The sequence below is a fragment of the Oncorhynchus mykiss genome, chromosome 13, assembly GCF_057628025.1.
Source record: "Oncorhynchus mykiss isolate SJ-2025 chromosome 13, ASM5762802v1, whole genome shotgun sequence".
Classification (NCBI taxonomy): domain Eukaryota; kingdom Metazoa; phylum Chordata; class Actinopteri; order Salmoniformes; family Salmonidae; genus Oncorhynchus; species Oncorhynchus mykiss.
In genome coordinates, this window is record NC_143034.1 from 26,815,279 (window position 1) to 26,830,000 (window position 14,722).

At 46.5% G+C, this 14,722-nt stretch overlaps 1 protein-coding gene across 24 annotated transcripts in view; it reads right to left on the reverse strand.

The window, feature by feature from the left end:
• The window catches only part of LOC110485800 (myosin-10), a 95,662-nt gene extending 91,468 nt beyond the window's left edge, over positions 1–4,194 (reverse strand). For 22 of the 24 annotated variants that reach the window (XM_090195890.1, XM_036940464.2, XM_090195889.1 and 19 more), the window contains exon 1: positions 3,954–4,194. The gene's annotated coding sequence lies outside the window, so the exon portion shown is untranslated. Of the gene's footprint in view, positions 1–2,071; positions 2,802–3,953 lie in introns of those variants that run through there. The other 2 variants (XM_090195882.1, XM_090195886.1) reach the window with 2 other exon arrangements.
• Positions 4,195–14,722: the final 10,528 nt, after the last annotated feature.

Below are 14,722 nucleotides of genomic sequence, written 5' to 3' on the forward strand. Positions count from 1 at the left end.
AGCCGCCAGAGCTGCCAGTCTGCAGGATGCCGCCAAAGCTGCCAGTCTGCAAGGAGCCGCCAGAGCTGCCAGTCTGCAAGGAGCCGCCAGAGCTGCCAGTTAGCATGGAGCAGCCAGGGCCGCCAGTCAGCATGGAGCAGCCAGGGCCGCCAGTCAGCATGGAGCAGCCAGGGCCGCCAGTCAGCATGGAGCAGCCAGGGCCGCCAGTCAGCATGGAGCAGCCAGTCAGCATGGAGCAGCCAGTCAGCATGGAGCAGCCAGAGCAGCCAGTCAGCATGGAGCGGCCAGAGCTGCCAGTCAGCATGGAGCAGCCAGTCAGCATGGAGCAGCCAGAGCTGCCAGTCAGCATGGAGCAGCCAGTCAGCATGGAGCAGCCAGAGCTACCAGTCATCATGGAGCAGCCAGAGCAGTCTGCCAGCATGGAGCAGCCAGAGCTGTCAGTCAGCATGGAGCAGCCAGAGCAGCCAGTCTGTGTCGACCAGTCTCTTCCAGATCTGCCAGTCGTCCAGACTCTTCCAGATCTGCCAGTCGTCCAGACTCTTCCAGATCTGCCAGTCGACCAGACTCTTCCAGATCTGCCAGTCGACCAGACTCTTCCAGATCTGCCCGTCGTCCAGACTCTTCCAGATCTGCCCGTCGTCCAGACTCTTCCAGATCTGCCAGTCGTCCAGACTCTTCCAGATCTGCCAGTCGTCCAGACTCTTCCAGATCTGCCAGTCGTCCAGACTCTTCCAGATCTGCCAGTCGACCAGACTCTTCAAGATCTGCCAGTCGACCAGACTCTTCCAGATCTGCCAGTCGACCAGACTCTTCCAGATCTGCCAGTCGGCCAGATTCTCCCAGATCTGCCAGTCGGCCAGATTCTCCCAGATCTGCCAGTCGGCCAGATTCTCCCAGATCTGCCAGTCGTCCAGATTCTCCCAGATCCGCCAGTCAGCCAGGATCTTCCGGATCCGCCAGTCAGCCAGGATCTTCCAGAACCGCCAGCCAGCCAGGATCTGCCGGATCTAACCACCTGCCTGAGCTTCTTCTCAGTGCTGAGCTTCTTCTCAGTGCTGAGCTTCCTCTCAGGGCTGAGCTACCCATCTGTCCCGAGTTACCTCTGTCCCGAGCTGTCCCTCTGTCCCATGTTATCATTGTGGTGGGTAACCTATTTAGGGACGTTTAGGAGGGGGGTTAAAACTGTCATGGAGTGGGGTCCACGTCCAGCGCCAGAGCCGCCACCGCGGACAGATGCCCACCCAGACCCTCCCCTATAGGTTCAGGTTTTGCGGCCGGAGTCCGCACCTTGGAGGGGGGGTACTGTCACGCCCTGACCATAGTTTACTTTGTATTTTCTATGTTTTGATTGGTCAGGGTGTGATCTGAGTGGGCATTCTATGTTTCATGTCTTGTTTGTCTATTTCTATGTTCAGCCTGATATGGTTCTCAGTCAGAGGCAGGTGTTCATCATTGTCTCTGATTGGGAACCATATTTAGGTAGCCTGGGGTTCACTGTGTGTTTGTGGGTGATTGTTCCTGTCTATGTGTTTTTCACCAGATAGGCTGTTTTAGGTTTTCGTTACGTTCATCACGTTCTTTATTTTGTAGTGTTTGCATTGATTCGTGTTTTACGTTTGTTCATTAAAACATGGATCGCAATCTACACGCTGCATTTTGGTCCGACTCTCCTTCTCACGAAGAAAACCGTTACACAGTCGTGCAACGATTGTGCTTTTTTCGCAAATGCGCTTTTGTTAAATCATCCCCCGTTTGGCGAAGTTGGCTGTGTATGTTAGGAAGAAATAGTCTTCACAGTTCGCAACGAGTTATGTTAGCAGGCAATATTAACTAAATATGCAGGTTCAAAAATGTATACTTGTGCATTGATTTTAAGAAAGGCATTGATGTTTATGGTTAGGTACACATTGGAGCAAGACAGACCTTTTTCGCGAATACGCACCGCATTGATTATATGCAACGCAGGACACTAGATAAACTAGTAATATCATCAACCATGTGTAGTTAACTAGTGATTATGATTGATTAATTGTTTTTTATAAGATAAGTTTAATGTTAGCTAGCAATTTACCTTGGCTCCTTACTGCATTCGCGTAACAGGCAGTCTCCTCGTGGAGTGCAATGTAATCAGGTGGTTAGAGCATTGGACTAGTTAACTGTAAGGTTGTAAGATTGAATCCCCGAGCTGACAAGGTAAAAATCTGTCATTCTGCTCCTGAACAAGGAAGTTAACCCACCGTTCCTAGGCCGTCATTGAAAATAAGAATGTTCTTAACTGACTTACCTAGTTAAATAACGGATAAATAAAGGTGTAAAAAAATATATTTAAAAAATCGGCCAAATCGGTGTCCAAAAATACAGATTACCGATTGTTATGAAAACTTGAAATCGGCCTTAATTAATCAGCCATTACAATTAATCGTTTGACCCCTAACACATAGTACCGGTAAATCTGGATCTTAAATATCAGAACAACAGACAGCTGAGCTCTGAGGTTAGTCTCCTTGTAAATCAGACACTCTCCAACAGTAACACACTCCCTGTCCAAGTACAGTACCCTCAGTGTGTCCCTCTCACCAACTCCCTCAAAAAGAGACTTTCCTCAGACAGCACACATGACAATTATCACCCTGATGTCTGAGCCAAGCTATGTGTGGGTAGACTAGAGACTCTCCCTCTACAGAGATAGATTCACGGTCTGCATGACTTCTTCAGTTCAGCTAGGCTAGGGATTGGAAGAGAGAGCTAAGAGGAAAGCTGACCCTAGATCAGTGTTTGGAGAATACTTCGGCCTCCTTCGCACCATGACTGCAGAAAAACAACATAATATATCCTCGCCTGAAGCATCCAGGGAGGAGTGGAGGAATTACAGTCTTCCAAGTAGCCCAGCCCTGCTGAAATGCTTCACAGACCACCACCGCCACCACTGACTAGACCAGAGTAAAATAGGAAGAAGCAACCAAACACACTTCCTAATCCAGGTAGTAGACAAGTGTGCCATGTAATTTCTTACTGTGATAAGAATGATTGGGATATGATATGATGTCATATGGCTCGAGTAAATTAGGCTATACTTGAGAATATTGACAGATAATCAAGAGATGTGTTAACGCCGGTCACACAACTGGGCAAGCCAGCTTCAGCTGATGATGGCTAGCAGGGTGTTTACAAGGTGTTGTTTCAACCCGAAACTGGGCCAGATCACTGGATAGAGGGATCACAGTGCTGCCAAGCGTACTGTCGTGCCACTGCATCCCCTCTCTGCGTCTCATAAAACCGATATCATGCTATGATATCATGCTGACCGCATGCCAAAGCAAGTCATTCAGCCAAGGCATTGCCAGCCCTTGTTGAAAATACCAAGCCCTTCGCTGATAAACACGAGTAAACGTGGTTAGAATAATATACATTGCGTGGTAAGAATAATATGCAAACTGATTCTTGCTGTAATGTAAGCTATGTAACGTTAGCTAACATTGTCGGGCAAGCTCTGTATATAGCTGCATTGATGAGCATAGTTTGTACAATATTGAATTTCTAAATAAAAGTGAAATGTCTATTATCATAACCGAGCAGTACATGAATGTGTTAAAATACCATATGTTTAGCATGAGCTAAAGCAATGAACATCAAAAGGAGTCATGAGTTCTGATGCAGTTGAGGCTCCTCGCGCTGCATGCACCATCACTAAAATGAATTACATTTTTGAAATGTTCCTATAATGAGCATATCAATTAGTTTGTTATTATGAAAACGATAACTTAATTCAATTGATTTTTTTTTTTATCTAGAAAATGCCATTGAAACAACTGAGCATGTTAGCTAGCTAGCTAGTTAAACGTCAACTAGCCAGCAAGGTTGAGGTCCTCCATCGTTGAAAAGTCATGGCAAAATAATCCGTTAGCCAGCTAGCCACCCCGGCATCCCTCAGAAAACGACTCTAATAAACTCACCTGGTGCAGATGATAATGAAAGTCAGACACTTTTATGAATATACTGATAGTAAGTAGAACAATGTAATATTCCTCAGTATTCTTTGAAATGTCTGCAAATATTCGCTTTTTTCGGACGCTTCTCATCAGTGGTACCTTCCACCATCCAACTTCTTCTCAACCAAACTCGCCATGCAGCACTTTTCTATTCCCGCCTCTAGAACCAGCCGTGCGGCACACCCACTATCCAAAGATCAAATATGATTGGATTCCACCGCCTAAAGTCTACAGGCGATTGGTTGAAATTCCTCCCATTTGAAAACCTTGATATAAATGATTATCCGCCCGAGCCATGACGTTTCACCTGCAGACCGGTGGATGCTGCCCTGAGAAACTTGCAATGAATACGTCGGATAATAATTGGATAATATCAAACGAAAAAGGCACAATCTTTGACATGTCCATCACACATCACATCCTCTGAATATGAATTCTCCATCCCATCAATTTTGTTTGCACCAAGTTAAGCTCAAGTTATTGTGATGAAGTGGTCAAGCATCTCCCACAACAAAATGCCTTTCAATTGATTATTACACCCAAATTACGATATTTTTCCGTAAACGGCAAGGTACATGTTTTTGTGGGATTTGTAGCCTATCAACTAATGTGATATGGACCCACAACTATGTCCCCATTTATTGTGTATACTTTATAACCCACTATATTAGACTAGTCTGGTCTGGATTAGCTAATAATTTAGCTAATACATTTGTATAAAACGATGAGAAAGCAACATCCCAAATCAGAAGTATTTTGTCCACTCCCTGACTACTATACTGAACAAAAATATGAACGCAACATACAACAAATGTTACAATTGTACGGGTACAGTTCATAATAGGAAATCAGCAGGGTTGGGGAGTAACTGTTTACATGTAAAGGATTACAAAACACGGTAACAGTAATCGGTTACAATACCAGCAACAATATTGCAATCAGATTACAGATTATTATTATTTTTTTAAATAGATGATTACTTCGAGGATTACTTTTAAACTCAGAAAGGATGTTTGCGATTTTGTTGTTGTTGACACTTCTTTTTTCTCAATGACATTCAAATCACCTTTGAAAAATGCGCAAATGTACATTTTTTCCACCTGAGCGAGTCTGACCACATTTCAGAGGCCACTATGATGACACACCAAATGTGTTTGATGGATCACGGGAAAAGAGCAGGAATATATATATTTTTAGGCTACAGTCCAAGCTATTGTGCGACTGCTGTGGGCATCCGAAAATGATCAAATTTGTGGTTGTTGTGGATGGCTGTTCACAAATCTTTTTGAAACCAGTGGACAACCAGTGAAAAATGCGCTCTTGCAACAGCTGCATAGCGCGGATCCAAGCCTATATACAGTACCAGTCAAAAGACACACCTACTCATTCAAGGGTTTTCCTCTATTTTTTTGATTTTCAACATTTTAGAACAATAGTGAAGACATCAAAAATATGAAATAACACATGTAATCATGTAGTAACCAAAAACGTGTTAAAGAAATAAATAAATACAATTATATTTTAGATTCTTCAAAGTTTCCACCCTTTGCCTTGATGACAGCTTTACACACTCTTGGCATTCTCTCAACCAGCTTCATGCCATACCTGGAAAGCATTTCAATTAACATGTGAACCTTGTTAATGTGTTTGAGCCAATCAGTTGTGTTGTGACAAGGTAGGGGTGGTATACAGAAGATAGCCCTATTTGGTAAAAGAACAAGTCCATATTATGGCAAGAACAGCTGAAATAAGCAAAGAGAAACGACAGTCCATCATTACTTTAAGACATCAGGTCAGTCAATCCGGAACATTTCAAGAACATTGAACGTTTCTTCAAGTGCAGTCACAAAAACAATCAAGCACTATGATGAAACTGGCTCTCATGAGGAACGCCACAGGAAAGGATGACCCAGAGTTACCTCTGCTGCAGAGGATATGTTCATTAGAGTTACCAGCCCAAATTTTATCCCAATTAAATGGTTCACAGAGTTCAAGTAGCAGACACATCTCAATATCAGCTGTTCAGAGGAGACTGAGTGAATCAAACCTTCATGGTAGAAATGCTGCAAGTGTAACGGATGTGAAACGGCTAGCTTAGTTAGCGTGGGCGCTAAATAGCGTTTCAATCAGTGACGTCACTTGCTCTGAGACCTTGAAGTAGTAGTTCCCCTTGCTATGCAGGCTTTTGTGGAGCGATGGGTAACGATGCTTCGAGGGTGACTGTTGATGTGTGCAGAAGGTCCCTAGTTCGCGCCCGGGTATGGGCGAGGGGACGGTCTAAATTTGTACTGTTACACAAATAAACCACTACTATAGGACACCAATAAAAAGAAACACAAGCAATTGGGCCAAGAAACACGAGCAATGGGCATTAGACCAGTGGAAATCTAGCCATTGGTCTGATGAGTCCAAATGTTAGATTTTTGGTTCTAACCACCATGTCTTTGTGAGGGTAGGTGAATGGTGTCCTTTGTGAGGGTAGGTAAATGGTGAACGGATAAGGTGAACGGATGATCTTCGCATGTGTGGTTCCCACCGTGAATTATGGAGGAGGAGATGTGATGGTGTGGGGGTGATTTGCTGGTGGCACTGTCAGTGATTTATTTAGAATTCAAGGCACACTTAACCAGCATGGCTACCACAGCATTCTGCAGCGATATGCCATCCCATGTGGTTTGCACTTAGTGGGACTATCATTTGTTTTTCAACATGACAATTACCCAACACATCTCCAGGTTGTGTAAGGGCCATGTGACCAAAAAGGAGAGTGATGGAGTGCTGCATCAGATTACCTGCCTTCCTCAACCCAATTGAGATGGTTTGGGATGAGTTGGACCGCAGAGTGAAGGAAAAGCTGTAACGACGTTCGTCTGTAGAAGGAGAAGCGGACCAAAAAGCAGCGTGGTGGTTACTCATGTTCTTTAATGGAAAATGAACGATACATGAAATAACTTAAATCTACAAAACAACAAACGGAACGTGAAAAACCTATACAGCCTATCCTGTGACAACAAACACAGTGACAGGAACAATCACCCACAAACACACAGTGAAACCCAGGCTACCTAAGTATGATTCTCAATCAGAGACAACTAATGACACCTGCCTCTGATTGAGAACCATACTAGGCCGAAAACATAGAAATGCCCCAAAACATAGAAAAATAGACTGCCCACCCAACTCACGCCCTGACCATACTAAATAAATACAAAACAACGGAACATCAAGGTCAGAACGTGACAGTACCCCCCCCCCCCCCCCAAAAGTGCGGACTCCGGCCGCAAAACCTTGACCTATAGGGGAGGGTCTGAGTGGGCGTCTGTCCGCGGTGGCGGGACGCGGACTCCACTTCATCATTGTCTTAGTCCGCCTTATTGTCCGCCTCCGTGGCTTTCTCACCATGGCCACCCCTCTCAATGACCCCACTGGACAGAGGGGCTGCTTGGGACAGAGGGGCAGCTCGGGACAGAGGTGAAACAGCTGCTCGGGACAGAGGGACAACTGCTCGGGACAGAGGGGCAGCTGCTCGGGACAGAGGGGCGGCAGCAGCTTGGGACAGAGGGGCGATAGCAGCTCGGGACAGAGGGGCGGCAGCTGCTCTGGACAGGGGGGCAGCTGCTCGGGCGGCCCCTGGCTGACTGGCGGCACTGGCGGCCCCTGGCTTACTGGCGGCCCCTGGCTGACTGGCGGCACTGACGGCCCCTGGCTTACTGGTGGCCCCTGGCTGACTGGCGACACTGGCGGCCCCTGGTTGACTGGCGGCACTGGCGGCCCCTGGCTGACTGGCGGCACTGGCGGCCCCTGGCTTACTGGCGGCCCCTGGCTGACTGGCGGCACTGGCGGCCCCTGGCTGACTGGCGGCACTGGCGGCCCCTGGCTGACTGGCGGCACTGGCGGCCCCTGGCTGACTGGCGGCACTGGCGGCCCCTGGCGGCCCCTGGCTGACTGGCGGCACTGGCGGCCCCTGGCTGACTGGCGGCACTGGCGGCCCCTGGCTGACTGGCGGCACTGGCGGCCCCTGGTTGACTGGCGGCACTGGCGGCCACTGGCTGACTGGCGGCACTGGCGGCCCCTGGCTGACTGGCGGCACTGGCGGCCCCTGGCTGACGGGCGGCACTGGCGGCTCCTGGCAGATGGGCGGCACTGCGGCTCCTGGCAGACGGGCAGCACTGGCGGCTCCTGGCAGACGGGCGGCACTGGCGGCCCCTGGCTGACTGGCGGCACTGGCGGCCCCTGGCTGACTGGCGGCACTGGCGGCCCCTGGCTGACGGGCGGCACTGGCGGCTCCTGGCAGACGGGCAGCACTGGCGGCGCTGGGCAGACGGGCGGCACTGGCGGCGCTGGGCTGACGAGCGGCACTAGCGGCGCTGGAGAGGAGGAAGGCTCTGGAAGCGCCGGACTGAGTAGCTCTCGTAGCGCCGAACAGGCGGGAGACTCCGGCAGCGCTGGAGAGGAGGAAGCCCCTGTAAGGATGGGCCGGAGAGACAGCCTGGTACGGGGGGCTGCCACCGGAGGGCTGGTGCGTGGAGGTGGTGACGGATAGACCGGGCCGTGCAGGCGCACTGGAGCTCTTGAGCACCGAGCCTGCCCAACCTTACCCGGTTGAATGGTCCCGGTCGCCCTGCCAGTGCGGCGAGGTGGAATAGCCCGCACTGGGCTATGCAGGCGAACCGGGGACACCGTGCGCAAGGCTGGTACCATGTAAGCCGGCCCAAGGAGACGCACTGGAGACCAGATGCGTAGAGCCGGCTTCATGGCACTTGGCTCGATGCCCACTCTAGCCCGGCCGATACGCGGAGCTGGAATGTACCGCACCGGGCTGTGCACCCGCACTGGGGACACCGTGCGCTCCACCGCATAGCACGGTGCCTGCCCGGTCTCTCTAGCCCCCCGGTAACCACAGGAAGTTGGCTCAGGTCTCCTACCTGGCGTAGCCATACTCCCTGTTAACCCCCCCCCCCCAATACATTTTTGGGGCTGACTCTCGGGCTTCCATCCGCTCTGCCGTGCTAGTTCCTCATAATGCCGCCTCTCTGCTTTTGCTGCCTCCAGCTCGGCCTTGGGGCGGCAATATTCTCCTGGCTCTGCCTAGGGTCCTTTCCCGTCTAGAATCTCCTCCCAAGTCCATCTCTCCAAGTAGTGCAGCCTCTCCCACTGCTGCTTTTGCTGCTGCTGCTGTTGCTCCTCCTGCTGCTGCTTTTGCTGCTGCTGCTGTTGCTCCTGCTGCACCAGTCGCTTCTCCTGCTGCTGCTGTTGCTGCTGCCTCTGTTTACCACGCCGCTTGGTCCTTGGTTGGTGGGTGATTCTGTCACGGCCGTCCTCCTCTTCATCTGAAGAGGAGAAGCGAGATGGATCTGAGGACCAATACGCGGCGTGGTTTTGTATAGTGTTCAGTGTTCACTACTTTCTTTATTAAAGATTGACCATGGACACTTACCACGCCGCGTATTGGTCCTCAGATCCATCTCGCCTCTCCTCTTCAGATGAAGAGGAGGACGGCCGTGACAAAAGCAGCCAGTGCTCAGCATATGTGGGAACTCCATCAAGACTGTTGGAAACGCATTCCTCATGAAGCTGGTTGAGAGAATGCCAAGAATGTACAAAGCTGTCAACAAGGCAAAGGGTGGCAACTTTGAAGAATCTCAAATATAAAATGTATTTGGATTTGTTTAACACTTATTTAACACTTATTTTGGTTACTACATGATTCCATATGTGTTATTTCATTATTTCACTATTATTCTACACTGTAGAAACCCCTTGAATGAGTACAGTGGCAAGTATGTATGTGAACCCTTTGGAGTTACCTGGATTTCTGCATAAATTGGTCATAAAATTTGATCTGATCTTCATCTAAGTCACAACAATAGACAAACATAGTGTGCTTGAACTAATAACACACAAATTATTATATTTGTCTTGTCTATATTGAATACATAATTTAAACATTCACAGTGTAGGTTGGAAAAAGTACCCCTAGGCTAATAACTTCTCCAAAAGCTAATTGGGGTCAGGAGTCAGCTAACCTGGAGTCAAATCAATGAGAAGAGATTGGAGATGTTGGTTAGCGCTGCCTGGCCATATAAAAAACACTCACAAAATTTGAATTCGCTATTCACAAGAAGCATTGCCTGATGTGAACCATGCCTCGAACAAAAGAGATCTCAGAAGACTTGTTGACTTGCATAAAGCTGGAAAGGGTTACAAAAGTATCTCTAAAAGCCTTGATGTTCATCAGTCCACGGTAAGACATATTGTCTATAAATGGAGAAAGTTTAGCACTGTAGCCACTCTCCCTAGAAGTGGCCGTCTTGCAAAGATGACTGCAAGAGCACAGCGCAGAATGCTCAATAAGGTTAAGTAAAATCCTAGAGTGTCAGCTAAAGACTTACAGAAATCTCTGGAACATGCTAACATCTCTGTTGACGAGTCTACGATACGTAAAACACTAAACAAGAATGGTGTTCATGGGAGGACACCGTGGAAGAAGCCACTGCTGTCCAAAAAAAAACATTGCTGCACGTCTGAAGTTTGCAGAAGTGCACCTGGATGTTCCACAGCACTACTGGCAAAATATTCTGTGCTATCATCGAAGGAAAAATGAATTCCCAAGTTTATCAAGACATTTTGCAGGAGAATGTTAGGCTGTCTGTCCTCCAATTGTAGCTCAACAGAAGTTGGGTAATGCAACAGGACAACGACCCAAAACACAGAAGTAAATCAACAACAGAATGGCTTCAACAGAAGAAAATACGCCTTCTAGAGTGGCCCAGTCAGAGTCCTGACCTCAACCCGATTGAGATGCTGTGGCATGACCTCAAGGGAGCAGTTCACACGGCCTCCAGAGTTGCGCAGTGGTCTAAGGGACTGCATCGCAGTTCTAGCTGTGCCACTAGAGATTCTGGGTTCGAGTCCAGGCTCTGTCGGCAGCCAGCCGCGACCGGGAGACCCATGGGGCGGTGCACAATTGGCCCAGCGTCGAAATCCAATTTATGCCGAAATCCAGGAATTTCCAAAGGGTTCCCATACTTTTTATTGCCACTGTACGTTTGTCCAAACTTTTGACTGGTACTGTATATATATATATATATATATATATATATTGATTCTTAAAGAATATAATTTATAAATGCCTCATGAGCTTAGTTCAACTGTCACCCCCAAAATATAAGCTTGTATTACAAGCACTGTATAGCCTCATAACATGGTTAAAACAATCATTTTATATCATGGATGGTCAGTCCTTGCATCCATAGTTTTGTCTATTAATCTGAGAGTGGTTACATTTTTCCAGGCCCATCCCTCAGTTTTTTACCAAAACAGAGGCGGGGCGAACTTTTTGTTATTGTTTCATCTGTGTATTTTCCCTTTAAACAGCTGCATATTATCAATATATCAAAGTGTCACCAAAAAAAAAGGTAAAGAATAGGCCTATAGCAAATTCAGCATATGGAATTCATTTTTCACATGTAAATAGCACTTGTCAGTAGTGCTCAAATCATGCCATTGGATGAGGGCAGCATTTATTTTTCAACTTCAATCAATGAACCCAATCAGTTCTCCATGACACCAAAATCATAAACAACAGATTAGGGCTGGCTAATAAATCCTTAGTTTTTGGGTCGTGCTCAGGTAAAACAATTTGGCTAATCTATACTTCCATATTTCCAAGTCCTATTCTTGAAGATCAAGGAGCATAACATTAATTGGAATCACTGGAATTCTGATTGACTTTGGTTTTAAATGTAAAGATACAATTTAACCATATTATTATATGTAGTAGAAAGCGATGAGTTAGAAGAAGCCTACATAACCAACCTATAAAGTAACATTTAACATCCATATATGGCCAGCTATGTAAACTTTAACATTGATTTATCCTGCAATAGATGTTGTTCAATTGGTATCATACATGTGTGTCTTCTTCTAATGCCTCTTATGGGGAAAGTAATCTAAAAGTAGCTGAATGTAATCAGATTACGTTACTGAGTTTGGGTTATCCAAAAGTTACATTACTGATTACAATTTTGGACAGGTAACTAGTAACTTTAATGGATCACATTTAGAAAATAACCTACCCACTACTGGAAATCAGTCAGTTGAAATAAATCAAGTAGGCCCTAATCTATGAATTTCACATGATTTAACAATAGGTGGGCCGGGGAGGGCATAGGCCCACCCACTTGGGAGCCAGGCCCACCCACTTGGGAGCCAGGCCCACCCACTTGGGAGCCAGGCCCACCCACTGGGGAGCAAGGCCCAGCCAATATGAATACATTTTCCCCCACAAAAAGGCTTTATTACAGACAGAAATACTCCTCAAATGATCCCGCAGGTGAAGAATCCAGATGTGGAGGTCCTTGGCTGGCATGGTTACGCGTAATCGGAGGTTGTAAGGCCGGTTGGACGTACTGCCAAATTCTCTAAAACGACGTTGGAGGCAGTTTATGGTAGAGAAATTCAATTTCAATTCCCTGGCAACAGCTCTGGTGGACATTCCTGCAGTCAGCATGCCAAAACTTGAGACGTCTGTGGCATTGTTTTGTGTGACAAAACTGTATATTTTAGAGTGGTCGTTTATTGTCTCCAGCACAAGGTGCACCTGTGTGATGATCATGCTGTTTAATCAGCTTCTTCATATGACACACCTGTCAGGTGGATGGATTATCTTGTCAAAGGAGAAATACTCACTAACAGCGATGTAAACAAATTTATTCACAGAATTTGAGAGAAATAAGCTTTTTGTGCATAAGGAACATTTCTGGGATCTTTTATTTCATCTCATAAAACATGTGGCCAACACTTTACATGTTGCATTTATATTTTTGTTGAGCATATGTTACCAGCCCAAGGCATGCAGTGAATGAATGAATGTTTGCCACCCTCTAGCGGGAAAAAAGCTAAAACATACAGAGTTCTGTAAATGTTGGAAATAACCTGAGAACTGACATGACTTTACACTTTACTGTCAGTAGAGGTCAGAGTAACTTTAGAAATGTAGAGAGAAACAGCTTGAGACTCAGCGAGTATGATATGCAGAGATGAAGTTCTGGGAGGATGTTTGCATGTAAGGAATGGGACGGTTGCTAGACTTGGTAGGCTACTATTGTTTCCTATAATAAGTGACGCACAGGTCTACAGTGTCATTAGTGTTTTGCAACAAATGTAGATTTACCGGAGTTTGGTCGAAACCTGAATGAAACTGAATGAAACCTGAATGAAACCTGAAGCTGTTGCAGTCAGTCACTTACACACCTGCAGGCGTCAGTCAGTCAGTTGCTCAGTCACTTACACACCTCCCTAAGCACGGGTGTCTGTGTCTTGTCCATCTACGACTGTCTAATGAATACTAATTGGCAGGTGTTCAGGACAGACCATGTTGTACTAGTTCACAGGAGCCGGAAAGCAACACATGTATTAAACGCAGATGTCCCTTTGATCATAGGTCATTTCATACATTGTAGGCTATCAACTGTGTACTTACCTGCCTACTGTTGTTTAAGTCTCTGTCTCTCTCTGTCTCTCTCTCTCTCTCTCTCTCACTCTCTCTCTCTTCCATTCAGATGACGCAGATGGGTGGATGACTCACCATGGTCTCCCAGGAACAGATATTTTCTCGCTGTTTGTTCTTCCGTCCTCCTCCCTGCGTCACTACGCTCAAGCCCCAGCACTCATTGACAAATGCCATCCGTTAAGGCCACCAAATCCCCATCCTTCTCTCTCTCTCTCTCTCTCTCTCTCTCTCTCTCTCTCTCTCTCTCTCTCTCTCTCTCTCTCTCTCTCTCTCTCTCTCTCTCTCTCTCTCTCTCTCTCTCTCTCTCTCTCTCTCTCTCTCTCTCTCTCTCTCTCTCTCTCTCTCTCTCTCTCTCTCTCTCTCTCTCTCTCTCTCTCTCTCTCTCTCTCTCTCTCTCTCTCTCTCTCTCTCTCTCTCTCTCTCTCTCTCTCTCTCTCTCATGACTCAATAACCCAAGGAACCATTACCATTCCTTTGCCATTAGTGTTCTCCAAGCCATTCAGTTCTCCAAGTCTGAAACATGGTCCAACTGAAAAATACTTAACTAAAGACTAAAGTACCAACTAAAGTACTGCCTCCCTACTGTTCTAAGAACAATTTAAATGATGTTTTGTGTTTTTCTCTTTCAGGTTTGCTGTGTTTCGCTGTGTGTTTTGTCCATCGATGAGGTAAGGACAGGGTAACAGAAGATTTCTGTGTAAGACTCTTTGTTGTCCAATTCCATCGAATGGTTGAACCACAGACTAGACTGTTCATTACTCTTCTTTCTTAGTCCAAAGAGAAAGAAAAAGGGTGTTGTTGAGGTAATCCTTTCAGTTCGGTTTCAGTGTTTCTTCCAGTTTACTCAGCATATCTAACAAGGTTCTATTGAAGCATTTCTGCTGGATTTGATTGTGGAAGGTATGGGGTCGTTCTTGAGCGTTGTATCCCACTGTAGCTTTGCAACTTTCTGAACAGTTCATTCTCAAACTCCCTCCCCTGATGTGCTGCAGTCTTGCTGGACTTGTTCGGTGTAGCGTAAGTCTGGGCAAACTTTGTGAAGTGGTCTACCAAAACCACAATGTATTCAATACCACAACTGCTTCTCCCCAGATATTTAAATGTTTTAATTTAACCTTTATTTAACTAGGCAAGTCAGTTAAGAACAAATTCTTATTTAAGATGAAGGTAGTCGATTGAGATCGTCCCAAATGGAGCAGAGGATTCGATGCTTTGCAAT